This window comes from Pristiophorus japonicus, chromosome 33 (genome assembly GCF_044704955.1).
Source record: "Pristiophorus japonicus isolate sPriJap1 chromosome 33, sPriJap1.hap1, whole genome shotgun sequence".
Taxonomy (NCBI): domain Eukaryota; kingdom Metazoa; phylum Chordata; class Chondrichthyes; family Pristiophoridae; genus Pristiophorus; species Pristiophorus japonicus.
The window spans coordinates 3,580,378-3,597,436 of record NC_092009.1 but is presented as its reverse complement, the minus strand read 5'-3'; positions in this window follow the sequence as shown (position 1 = coordinate 3,597,436).

Sequence of the window (17,059 nt, the reverse complement as noted above, 5' to 3'; positions counted from 1 at the left end):
ACATCATTTTACACATCATTCTACACATCATTGTACACATCATTGTACACATCATTCTGCACATCATTCTACAATTCACTCTCCACTTCATTCTGCACATCATTCTACACATCAATATACACATCATCATTCCACACGTCATTCTACAAATCATTCTACACATCATTCGACACATCATTCTACACATCATTCGCCGCATCATTCTTCAGATCATTCCACACATCGTTCTACACATCATTTTACACGTCAATTTACACATCATTCTACACATCATTCTACACATCATTCTTCACATCATTCTGCAAATCATTCCACACAACATTATTCTACACATCATTCAACACAGCATTCTACACATCCTTCGACACATCATTCTACTCATCATTATACACAACATCATTTTGCACGTCATTCTACGCATCATTCTTCAGATCATTCCACACATCATTCGCCTCAACATCATTTTGCATATCATTCTATATATCATTCTACACATCATTCTACACATCATTCAACACACCATCATTCTACACATCATTCTACACATCATTCTGCATATCATTCTGCACATGATTCTACATTTCATTCAACACATCATTCTAAACATCATTCTACACATCATCCTAAACATCATTCGACAAATAATTCTACAGATCATTCTACACATCATTCTACACATCATTCGACACATCATTCCACACATCATTCTCCAAATCATTCTGCACATCATTCTACGCATCATTCGACACATCATTCTACGCATATTTCTACACATCTTTCTACACATCATTCGACACATCATTCTGCACGTCATTCGACACATCATTAAACACATCATTCAACACATCATTCTATACATCATTTTGCTCAACATCATTTTGCACATCATTCTACACATCCTTCTACACATATTCTACAAATCATTCTACCCATTATTCTACACATCATTCTACACGTCATTCTACACATCATTCTACACAACATTCTACACATCTTTCTACCCATCTTTCTACACATCATTCTACACGTCATTCTACACATCATTCTTCACAACATTCTACACATCATTCTACACATCATCATACGAAGCATCATTCTACACATCATTCTACACATCATACAAAACATCATTCTACACATCGTTCTACACATCATTCTACACATCATTCTACATCTCATTCTGCACAACATCATTCTGCACATCATTCTGCACATCATTCTGCACGTCATTCTACACATCATTCTGCACATCATTCTGCACATCATTATACCTCTCATTCCACAAAACATCATTCTACACATCATTCTACAGCAGTCTACACATCATTGCACACATCATTATAGGCATCCTTCCAAACCTCATTTTACACATCATTCTAAACAACATTCTGCACAACATTAACACATCATTCGACACATCATTACACACATCATTCTGCACTTCAATCTACACATCATTCTACACATCAATCTACACAACAGCATTCTACACATCATTCTACACTGCATTCTACATGTCATTATACACATCATTCTACACGTCATTCTAAACATCATTCTACACATCATTCTACACATCATTCTACTCAACATCATTCTGCACATCATTCTATACATCATTCGACACATCATTCTACATTTCATTCCACACATTATTCGACACAACATCATTCTACACATCATTCTACACTTCATTCTACATATCAGTATACACATTATTCTACAAACCATTCAAAACATCATTGTACACATCATTCTACAAACGATCATTCTATACATCAATCTACACATCATTCAACAAATCATTCTACACATCATTCTACACATCATTCTACACATCATTCAACAAATCATTCTAAACATCATTCTACACATCATTCTACAAACGATCATTCTACACATCATTCTAAACATCATTCTACACATCATTCTACACATCAATCGACACAACTTCATTCTACACATCATTCTACGCATCATTCAACACATCTTTCTACACATCTTTCCACACATCATTCTACACATCATTCTACACATCATTCCACACGTTATTCTACGCATCATTCGGCACATCTTACTACACATCATTCTACACATCATTCTACACAACATTCTACACATCAATCTACACATCATTCTACACATAATCCTACATATCATTCTGCGCTTCATTCTATACATAATTCTACACATCATTCTACACAACATTCTACACATCAATCTACACATCATTCCACACATAATCCTACATATCATTCTGCGCTTCATTCTATACATAATTCTACACGTCATTCTGCACGTCATTCTACACATTATTTCACACATCATTCGACACATCATTCGAAAAATCACTCTACTCAACAGCATTCTGCACATCATTCTATACATCATTCGACACATCATTCTACATTTCATTCCACACATCATTCCAAACAACATCATTCTACACATCATTCTTTACATCATTCTACACATCAATCTACACAACTTAATTCTACACATCATTCTACACATCATTCTACTCATCAATCTACACAACTTCATTCTGCGCATCATTCTACGCATCATTCTACGCATAATTGTACACATCTTTCAACACATCATTCTACAAATTATTCTACACATCATTCTACACATCATTCTACACATCATTCTACACATCATTCTACACATCATTCTGCGCATCATTCTACCTATCATTCTGCGCATCATTCTACACCACATGATTTACACATCATTCTAGACATCATTCTACACATCATTCTTCACAACATTCAACACATCAATCTACACATCATTCTACACATCATTCTACTCAACATTCTACACATCTTTCTACACATCATTCTACACATCATTCTACACATCATTCTACACATCAATCTACACATCATTCTGCACATCATTCTACACATCATTCTACAAATCATTTTCTCACGTCATTTTACACATCATTCTATGCACCATTCTGCACATCTTTCTACACATCATTCTACACATTATACTACACAACATTCAACACTTCAAACTACACAACTTCATTCTACACATCATGTTATACATCATTCTACACATCATTATACGCATCATGCTCCACATCATTCTACACATCATTTTACACATCATTCTACACATCATATACGCATCATTCGATACATCTTTCAACATATCATTCAACCCATCAGTCAACACATCATTCGACACATCATTCTACACATCATTCTACAAATCATTTTCTCACGTCATTTTACACATCATTCTATGCACCATTCTACACATCTTTCTACACATCATTCTACACATTATTCTACACATCATTCAACACTTCAAACTACAAATCATTCTACACATCATTCTACACATCATTCTACGCATCATTCTACACATCTTTCTACACATCATTCTACACATCATTCTATACATCATTCGACACGTCAATCTGTACATCATTCTACACATCTTTCTACACGTCATTCTACGCATCATTCTACACATCTTTCTACACATCATTCTACACATCATTCTACACATCATTCGACACATCAATCTGCACATCATTCAACACATCATTCTACACATCATTCTACACATCATTCTACACCTCATTCTATGCACCATTCTACACATCTTTCTACACATCATTCTACACATTATTCAACACATCATTCAACACTTCAATCTACACAACTTCATTCTACACATCATTCTATACATCATTCTACACATCATTGTATGCATCATGCTACACATATTTCTGCACGTCATTCTGCACATCATTCTACACATCATGCTACAAATCATTTTACACGTCATTCTACACATCATATACGCATCATTCGACACATCTTTCAACATATCATTCTACCCATCATTCTACACATAATTCTGCACATCAATCAGCACATCATTCGACACATCATTCTACACGTCATTCTACCCATCATTCTACACATCATTCTACACATCATTCTACACATCATTCTACACATCATTCTACACATCATTCTACACATCTTTCTACACTTCATTCTACGCATCATTCTACACATCATTCTACGCATCATTCTGCACATCTTTCTACACATCTTTCTACACATTATTCTACACATCATTCGACACATCAATTTGCACATTATTCTACACATCATTCTACAAATCAATCTACACATCATTCTACACATCATTCTACACATCATTCTACACATCATTCTATACATCATTCTACACATCATTATATGCATCATGCTACACATCTTTCTACACACCGTTCTACCCATCATTCGACACATCTTTCAACACATCATTCTACAAATTATTTTACACATCATTCCACACATCATTTTACACATCATTCTACACATAATTCTACACATCAATCTACACATCTTTCTACACATCATTCTTCACATCATTCTACACATCATTTACGGATCATTCTACACATCATTCTACACGTCATTCTGCACATCATTCTACACGTCATTCTACACATGAATCTGCACATTATTCAACACATTATTCTACACATCATTCTACACATCAATCTGCACATCTTTCTACACATCATTCTACACATCATTCTACACATCATTCTACACCTCATTCTATACATCATTCTACGCATCATTCTACACATCATTCTACACATCAATTCTGCGCATTAGTCTACGCATCATTCTTCGCATCATTCTACACATCTTTCAACACATCATTCTGCACGTCATTCTACACATTATACCACACATCATTCTACACATCATTCGAAAAATCAATCTACTCAACAGCATTCTACACATCATTCTATACATCATTCTGCACACCGTTCTACATTTCATTCCACACATCATTCCACACAGCATAATTCTACACATCTATTCTATACATCATTCTACACATCATTCCACACGCCATTTTACACATTATTCCACACATCATTCTACGCATCATTCTACACGTCATTCCACACACCATTCTACACATCATTCTGCACATCAGTCGACACATCAATCAACACAACTTCATTCTACACATCATTCGATACATCATTCAACACATCATTTGACGCATCATTCTACACATCTTTCGACACATCAGTGCATACACCATTCCACACTTCATTCTACACATCATTCTATGCATCATTCTACACATCTATCTACACATCAGTCTACACATCATTCTACACATCATTCTACATATCATTCTACGCATTATTCTGCACATCTTTCTACACATCATTCTACTCATTTTTCTACACATCAGTCGACACATCAATCTGCACATCATTCTACACATCATTCTACCCATCAATCTACACATCATTCTCCGCATCATTCTACACATCATTCTGCACATCATTCTACACATCAATCTACACAACAATTTCTACAGGACATTCTATACATCATTCTACACATCATTATACGCATCATGCTACACATCTTTCTACACATCATTCTACACATCATTCTACACATCATCCTGCACGTCATTTTACACGTCATTCTACACGTCATTCTACGCATCATTCGACACATCTTTCAACACATCATTCTACCCATTATTCTACACATCATTCTACACATCAATCTACACATCATTCTACACATCATTCAACACAGCATCCTACATATCATTTTACACATCATTCTACACATCATTCTACGCATCATTCTACACATCTATCTACACATCATTCTACACATCATTCTACACATCATTCTACAAAACATTCTGCACATCATTCTACACATCATTCAACACATCATTCTATCAATCATTCTAAACATCTTTCTAAACATGAGTCTGCACATCATTCTACACATCATTCTACAAATCATTCTGCACATAAGTCTGCACATCATTCTACACGTCAATCTACACATCATGCCACACAACATTCTGCACATCTTTCGACACATCATCATACGAAACATCATGCTACGCTTCATACTACACATCATTCTACACATCATTGTACACATTATTGTACACATCATTCTACACATCATTCTACACTTCACTCTGCATCTCATTCCACACATCATTCTACACATCATTCTACACATCATTCTTCATTTCGTTCTACACGTCATTCTAAACATCATTCTACAGATCATTCTACATATCATTATACACATCATCATTTCACATCTCATTCTACAAATCATTCAACACATCATTCGACACACCATTCTACACATCATTCTGCACATCCTTCTACACATCATTCGACTCGTCATTCGACACATCATTCTACACATTATTCAACACATCATTCTACAAATCATTCTAAACATCTTTCTATATTTGAGTCTTCATATCATTCTACACATCATTCGACAAATCATTCTGCACGTAATTCGACATATCATTCTACACGTCAATCGACACATCATTCATCACAACATTCTGCACATCGTTCTACACATCATAATACGAAACATAATTCTACGCTTCATTCTACACATCATTCTACACATCATTGTACACATCATTCTACACATCATTCTACACTTCACTCTGCACCTCATTCTACACATCATTCTACACATCATTCTACACATCATTCTCCATTTCGTTCTACACGTCATTCTACACATCATTCTACACATCATTCTACATATCATTCTACACATTATTCTGCACATCATTCTGCACAGCATCATTCTACACATCATTCTACACATCATTCTACATATCATTCTACACATTATTCTGCACATCATTCTGCACAGCATCATTCTGCTCATCATTCTACAGATCATTCTACATATCATTATACACATCAGCATTCCACATCTCATTCTACAAATCATTCTACACATCATTCGACACACAATTCTACACATCATTCTGCACATCCTTCTACACATCATTCTACACGTCATTCGACACATCATTCTACACATCATTCTACACATCATTCTACACATCATTCTACACAACATCATTCCACACATAATTCTACACATCATGCTACACATCATTCTACACAACATTATTCGAAAGATCATGCGACACTTCATTCTACACATCATTCTACACATAATTCTCTATTTCGTTCTACACGCCATTCTACACATCATTATACACATCATTCTACACATCATTCCACACATCATTCTGCACATCATTCCACTCATCATTCTGCAAATCATTCTGCACATCATTCTACACAACATTCTGCTCATCAACATTCTACACATCATTCGACAGATCATTCTACACAGCATTCTTCCATATCATTCTACACATCATTCTACAAATCATTCTGTACATCATTCTACGTAACATTCTACACGTCAATCTACACAACATTCTACACAACATTCTACACATCATTCTGCACATCATCAAACGAAACATCATTCTACACTTCTTTCTACACATCATTCGAAACATTATTCTGCACATCATTGTACACATCATTATACACATCATTCTACACTTCACTCCACACCTCATTCTGCCCAACATTCGACACATCATTCTCCACAACATCATTCTCACATCATTATACACATCATTCTACACATCATTCTACACATCATTCTACACATCATTCTACACAACATCATTATTCACATCATTCTACACATCATTCTACACATCATTCTGCACGTCATTTTACACATCTTTCTACACATCATTCTACACGTCATTCTACGCATCATTCTACAATTCATTCTACACATCTGTCTACACATCATTCTAGACGTCATTCTACACACCATTCTACACATCATTCCACATATCATTCTACACAACATCATGCTACTCATCATTCTATACATCATTCTACAAATCATTCTACACAACATCATTCGATAGGTCATGCTACAATTCATTCTACACATCATTCTGCCTATCATTCTACACATCATTCTACGCATCATTCTACACATAATTCGACACATCATTCTACAAATCATTCTACACATCATTCTACACAACATTCTACACATCATTCTACACAACATTCTACACATCATTCTACACATCATTCAACACATCATTCTACATATCATTCTAAACATCTTTCTACACATGCGTCTTCACATCATTCTACGCATCATTCGACAAATCATTCTGCACATAATTCGACATATCATTCTACACGTCAATCTACACATCATTCATCACAACATTCTGCACATCGTTCTACACATCATAATACGAAACATCATTCTACGCTTCATTCTACACATCATTCTACACATCATTGTACACATCATTGTACACATCATTCTACACATCATTCTACACTTCACTCTGCACCTCATTCTACACATCATTCTACACATCATTCTACACATCATTCTCCATTTCGTTCTACACGTCATTCTACACATCATTCTACACATCATTCTACATATCATTCTACACATTATTCTACACATCATTCTGCACAGCATCATTCTGCTTATCATTCTACAGATCATTCTACATATCATTGTACACATCATCATTCCACACCTCATTCTACAAATCATTCTACACAACATTCTACACATCGTCATTCTACACATCATTCTGCACATCCTTCTACACATTATTCTACACGTCATTCGACACATCATTCTACACATCATTCTACACATCATTCTACACATCATTCTGCTCAACATCATTCTGCCCATCATTCTATACATCATTCTACACATCATTCGACACATCATTCTACACAACATCAAACCACAGATCATTCTACACATCATGCTACACATCATTCTACACAACGTCATTCGTAAGATCATGCGACACTTCATTCTACACATCATTCTGCACATCATTCTACACATAATTCTTCATTTCGTTCTGCACGTCATTCTACACATCATTCTGCACATCATTCTACACATCATTCTGCACTTCATTCTACACATCATTCTACACAACATTCTGCTCATTAACATTCTACACATCATTCGGCAGATCATTCTACACATCATTCTACCATATCATTCTACACATCATTCGACACAAAATCATTCTGCACATAATTCTACACATCATTCTACAAATCATTCTACACATCATTCTACACATCATTCTACACATCATTCTACGCATCATTCTACACATAATTATACACATCATTCAACAAATCATTCCACACATGATTCTGCACATCATTCTGCACGCCATTCGACACATCATTCTACATATCATTCTACATCTCATTCTACACGTCATTCTACACATCATTCTGCAAGTCATTCTACACATCATTCTACACATCAGCCGACACATCATTCTACACATCATTATCCAAATCATTCTACACATCATTCTACACATCATTCTTCACGTCAATCGACACATCATTCTACACAACATTCTACACATCATTCGACTCATCCTCAAACGAAACATCATTCTACACATCATTTTACACATCATTCTACACATCATTGTACACATCATTGTACACATCATTCTGCACATCATTCTACAATTCACTCTCCACTTCATTCTGCACATCATTCTACACATCAATATACACATCATCATTCCACACGTCATTCTACAAATCATTCTACACATCATTCGACACATCATTCTACACATCATTCGCCGCATCATTCTTCAGATCATTCCACACATCGTTCTACACATCATTTTACACGTCAATTTACACATCATTCTACACATCATTCTACACATCATTCTTCACATCATTCTGCAAATCATTCCACACAACATTATTCTACACATCATTCAACACAGCATTCTACACATCCTTCGACACATCATTCTACTCATCATTATACACAACATCATTTTGCACGTCATTCTACGCATCATTCTTCAGATCATTCCACACATCATTCGCCTCAACATCATTTTGCATATCATTCTATATATCATTCTACACATCATTCTACACATCATTCAACACACCATCATTCTACACATCATTCTACACATCATTCTGCATATCATTCTGCACATGATTCTACATTTCATTCAACACATCATTCTAAACATCATTCTACACATCATCCTAAACATCATTCGACAATAATTCTACAGATCATTCTACACGTCATTCTACACATCATTCGACACATCATTCCACACATCATTCTCCAAATCATTCTGCACATCATTCTACGCATCATTCGACACATCATTCTACGCATATTTCTACACATCTTTCTACACATCATTCGACACATCATTCTGCACGTCATTCGACACATCATTAAACACATCATTCAACACATCATTCTATACATCATTTTGCTCAACATCATTTTGCACATCATTCTACACATCCTTCTACACATATTCTACAAATCATTCTACCCATTATTCTACACATCATTCTACACGTCATTCTACACATCATTCTACACAACATTCTACACATCTTTCTACCCATCTTTCTACACATCATTCTACACGTCATTCTACACATCATTCTTCACAACATTCTACACATCATTCTACACATCATCATACGAAGCATCATTCTACACATCATTCTACACATCATACAAAACATCATTCTACACATCGTTCTACACATCAATCTACACATCATTCTGCACATCATTCTACACATCATTCTACAAATCATTTTCTCACGTCATTTTACACATCATTCTATGCACCATTCTGCACATCTTTCTACACATCATTCTACACATTATACTACACAACATTCAACACTTCAAACTACACAACTTCATTCTACACATCATGTTATACATCATTCTACACATCATTATACGCATCATGCTCCACATCATTCTACACATCATTTTACACATCATTCTACACATCATATACGCATCATTCGATACATCTTTCAACATATCATTCAACCCATCAGTCAACACATCATTCGACACATCATTCTACACATCATTCTACAAATCATTTTCTCACGTCATTTTACACATCATTCTATGCACCATTCTACACATCTTTCTACACATCATTCTACACATTATTCTACACATCATTCAACACTTCAAACTACAAATCATTCTACACATCATTCTACACATCATTCTACGCATCATTCTACACATCTTTCTACACATCATTCTACACATCATTCTATACATCATTCGACACGTCAATCTGTACATCATTCTACACATCTTTCTACACGTCATTCTACGCATCATTCTACACATCTTTCTACACATCATTCTACACATCATTCTACACATCATTCGACACATCAATCTGCACATCATTCAACACATCATTCTACACATCATTCTACACATCATTCTACACCTCATTCTATGCACCATTCTACACATCTTTCTACACATCATTCTACACATTATTCAACACATCATTCAACACTTCAATCTACACAACTTCATTCTACACATCATTCTATACATCATTCTACACATCATTGTATGCATCATGCTACACATATTTCTGCACGTCATTCTGCACATCATTCTACACATCATGCTACACATCATTCTACACATCAATCTACACATCATTCTACACATAATTCTGCACATCAATCAGCACATCATTCTACACATCATTCTACACGTCATTCTACCCATCATTCTACACATCATTCTACACATCATTCTACACATCATTCTACACATCATTCTACACATCATTCTACACATCTTTCTACACTTCATTCTACCCATCATTCTACACATCATTCTACGCATCATTCTGCACATCTTTCTACACATCTTTCTACACATTATTCTACACATCATTCGACACATCAATTTGCACATTATTCTACACATCATTCTACAAATCAATCTACACATCATTCTACACATCATTCTACACATCATTCTACACATCATTCTATACATCATTCTACACATCATTATATGCATCATGCTACACATCTTTCTACACACCGTTCTACCCATCATTCGACACATCTTTCAACACATCATTCTACAAATTATTTTACACATCATTCCACACATCATTTTACACATCATTCTACACATAATTCTACACATCAATCTACACATCTTTCTACACATCATTCTTCACATCATTCTACACATCATTTACGGATCATTCTACACATCATTCTACACGTCATTCTGCACATCATTCTACACGTCATTCTACACATGAATCTGCACATTATTCAACACATTATTCTACACATCATTCTACACATCAATCTGCACATCTTTCTACACATCATTCTACACATCATTCTACACATCATTCTACACCTCATTCTATACATCATTCTACGCATCATTCTACACATCATTCTACACATCAATTCTGCGCATTAGTCTACGCATCATTCTTCGCATCATTCTACACATCTTTCAACACATCATTCTGCACGTCATTCTACACATTATACCACACATCATTCTACACATCATTCGAAAAATCAATCTACTCAACAGCATTCTACACATCATTCTATACATCATTCTGCACACCGTTCTACATTTCATTCCACACATCATTCCACACAGCATAATTCTACACATCTATTCTATACATCATTCTACACATCATTCCACACGCCATTCTACACATTATTCCACACATCATTCTACGCATCATTCTACACGTCATTCCACACACCATTCTACACATCATTCTGCACATCAGTCGACACATCAATCAACACAACTTCATTCTACACATCATTCGATACATCATTCAACACATCATTTGACGCATCATTCTACACATCTTTCGACACATCAGTGCATACACCATTCCACACTTCATTCTACACATCATTCTATGCATCATTCTACACATCTATCTACACATCAGTCTACACATCATTCTACACATCATTCTACATATCATTCTACGCATTATTCTGCACATCTTTCTACACATCATTCTACTCATTTTTCTACACATCAGTCGACACATCAATCTGCACATCATTCTACACATCATTCTACCCATCAATCTACACATCATTCTCCGCATCATTCTACACATCATTCTGCACATCATTCTACACATCAATCTACACAACAATTTCTACACGACATTCTATACATCATTCTACACATCATTATACGCATCATGCTACACATCTTTCTACACATCATTCTACACATCATTCTACACATCATCCTGCACGTCATTTTACACGTCATTCTACACGTCATTCTACGCATCATTCGACACATCTTTCAACACATCATTCTACCCATTATTCTACACATCATTCTACACATCAATCTACACATCATTCTACACATCATTCAACACAGCATCCTACATATCATTTTACACATCATTCTACACATCATTCTACGCATCATTCTACACATCTATCTACACATCATTCTACACATCATTCTACACATCATTCTACAAAACATTCTGCACATCATTCTACACATCATTCAACACATCATTCTATAAATCATTCTAAACATCTTTCTAAACATGAGTCTGCACATCATTCTACACATCATTCTACAAATCATTCTGCACATAAGTCTGCACATCATTCTACACGTCAATCTACACATCATGCCACACAACATTCTGCACATCTTTCGACACATCATCATACGAAACATCATGCTACGCTTCATACTACACATCATTCTACACATCATTGTACACATTATTGTACACATCATTCTACACATCATTCTACACTTCACTCTGCATCTCATTCCACACATCATTCTACACATCATTCTACACATCATTCTTCATTTCGTTCTACACGTCATTCTAAACATCATTCTACAGATCATTCTACATATCATTATACACATCATCATTTCACACCTCATTCTACAAATCATTCAACACATCATTCGACACACCATTCTACACATCATTCTGCACATCCTTCTACACATCATTCGACTCGTCATTCGACACATCATTCTACACATTATTCAACACATCATTCTACAAATCATTCTAAACATCTTTCTATATTTGAGTCTTCATATCATTCTACACATCATTCGACAAATCATTCTGCACGTAATTCGACATATCATTCTACACGTCAATCGACACATCATTCATCACAACATTCTGCACATCGTTCTACACATCATAATACGAAACATAATTCTACGCTTCATTCTACACATCATTCTACACATCATTGTACACATCATTCTACACATCATTCTACACTTCACTCTGCACCTCATTCTACACATCATTCTACACATCATTCTACACATCATTCTCCATTTCGTTCTACACGTCATTCTACACATCATTCTACACATCATTCTACATATCATTCTACACATTATTCTGCACATCATTCTGCACAGCATCATTCTACACATCATTCTACACATCATTCTACATATCATTCTACACATTATTCTGCACATCATTCTGCACAGCATCATTCTGCTCATCATTCTACAGATCATTCTACATATCATTATACACATCAGCATTCCACATCTCATTCTACAAATCATTCTACACATCATTCGACACACAATTCTACACATCATTCTGCACATCCTTCTACACATCATTCTACACGTCATTCGACACATCATTCTACACATCATTCTTCACATCATTCTACACATTATTCTGCTCAACATCATTCTGCCCATCATTCTATACATCATTCTACACATCATTCTACACATCATTCTACACAACATCATTCCACACATAATTCTACACATCATGCTACACATCATTCTACACAACATTATTCGAAAGATCATGCGACACTTCATTCTACACATCATTCTACACATCATTCTACACATAATTCTCTATTTCGTTCTACACGCCATTCTACACATCATTATACACATCATTCTACACATCATTCCACACATCATTCTGCACATCATTCCACTCATCATTCTGCAAATCATTCTGCACATCATTCTACACAACATTCTGCTCATCAACATTCTACACATCATTCGACAGATCATTCTACACAGCATTCTTCCATATCATTCTACACATCATTCTACAAATCATTCTGTACATCATTCTACGTAACATTCTACACGTCAATCTACACAACACTCTACACAACATTCTACACATCATTCTGCACATCATCAAACGAAACATCATTCTACACTTCTTTCTACACATCATTCGAAACATTATTCTGCACATCATTGTACACATCATTATACACATCATTCTACACTTCACTCCACACCTCATTCTGCCCAACATTCGACACATCATTCTCCACAACATCATTCTCACATCATTATACACATCATTCTACACATCATTCTACACATCATTCTACACATCATTCTACACAACATCATTATTCACATCATTCTACACATCATTCTACACATCATTCTGCACGTCATTTTACACATCTTTCTACACATCATTCTACACGTCATTCTACGCATCATTCTACAATTCATTCTACACATCTGTCTACACATCATTCTAGACGTCATTCTACACACCATTCTACACATCATTCCACATATCATTCTACACAACATCATGCTACTCATCATTCTATACATCATTCTACAAATCATTCTACACAACATCATTCGATAGGTCATGCTACAATTCATTCTACACATCATTCTGCCTATCATTCTACACATCATTCTACGCATCATTCTACACATAATTCGACACATCATTCTACAAATCATTCTACACATCATTCTACACAACATTCTACACATCATTCTACACAACATTCTACACATCATTCTACACATCATTCAACACATCATTCTACATATCATTCTAAACATCTTTCTACACATGCGTCTTCACATCATTCTACGCATCAATCGACAAATCATTCTGCACATAATTCGACATATCATTCTACACGTCAATCTACACATCATTCATCACAACATTCTGCACATCGTTCTACACATCATAATACGAAACATCATTCTACGCTTCATTCTACACATCATTCTACACATCATTGTACACATCATTGTACACATCATTCTACACATCATTCTACACTTCACTCTGCACCTCATTCTACACATCATTCTACACATCATTCTACACATCATTCTCCATTTCGTTCTACACGTCATTCTACACATCATTCTACACATCATTCTACATATCATTCTACACATTATTCTACACATCATTCTGCACAGCATCATTCTGCTTATCATTCTACAGATCATTCTACATATCATTGTACACATCATCATTCCACACCTCATTCTACAAATCATTCTACACAACATTCTACACATCGTCATTCTACACATCATTCTGCACATCCTTCTACACATTATTCTACACGTCATTCGACACATCATTCTACACATCATTCTACACATCATTCTACACATCATTCTGCTCAACATCATTCTGCCCATCATTCTATACATCATTCTACACATCATTCGACACATCATTCTACACAACATCAAACCACAGATCATTCTACACATCATGCTACACATCATTCTACACAACGTCATTCGTAAGATCATGCGACACTTCATTCTACACATCATTCTGCACATCATTCTACACATAATTCTTCATTTCGTTCTGCACGTCATTCTACACATCATTCTGCACATCATTCTACACATCATTCTGCACTTCATTCTACACATCATTCTACACAACATTCTGCTCATTAACATTCTACACATCATTCGGCAGATCATTCTACACATCATTCTACCATATCATTCTACACATCATTCGACAGAAAATCATTCTGCACATAATTCTACACATCATTCTACAAATCATTCTACACATCATTCTACACATCATTCTACACATCATTCTACGCATCATTCTACACATAATTATACACATCATTCAACAAATCATTCCACACATGATTCTGCACATCATTCTGCACGCCATTCGACACATCATTCTACATATCATTCTACATCTCATTCTACACGTCATTCTACACATCATTCTGCAAGTCATTCTACACATCATTCTACACATCAGCCGACACATCATTCTACACATCATTATCCAAATCATTCTACACATCATTCTACACATCATTCTTCACGTCAATCGACACATCATTCTACACAACATTCTACACATCATTCGACTCATCCTCAAACGA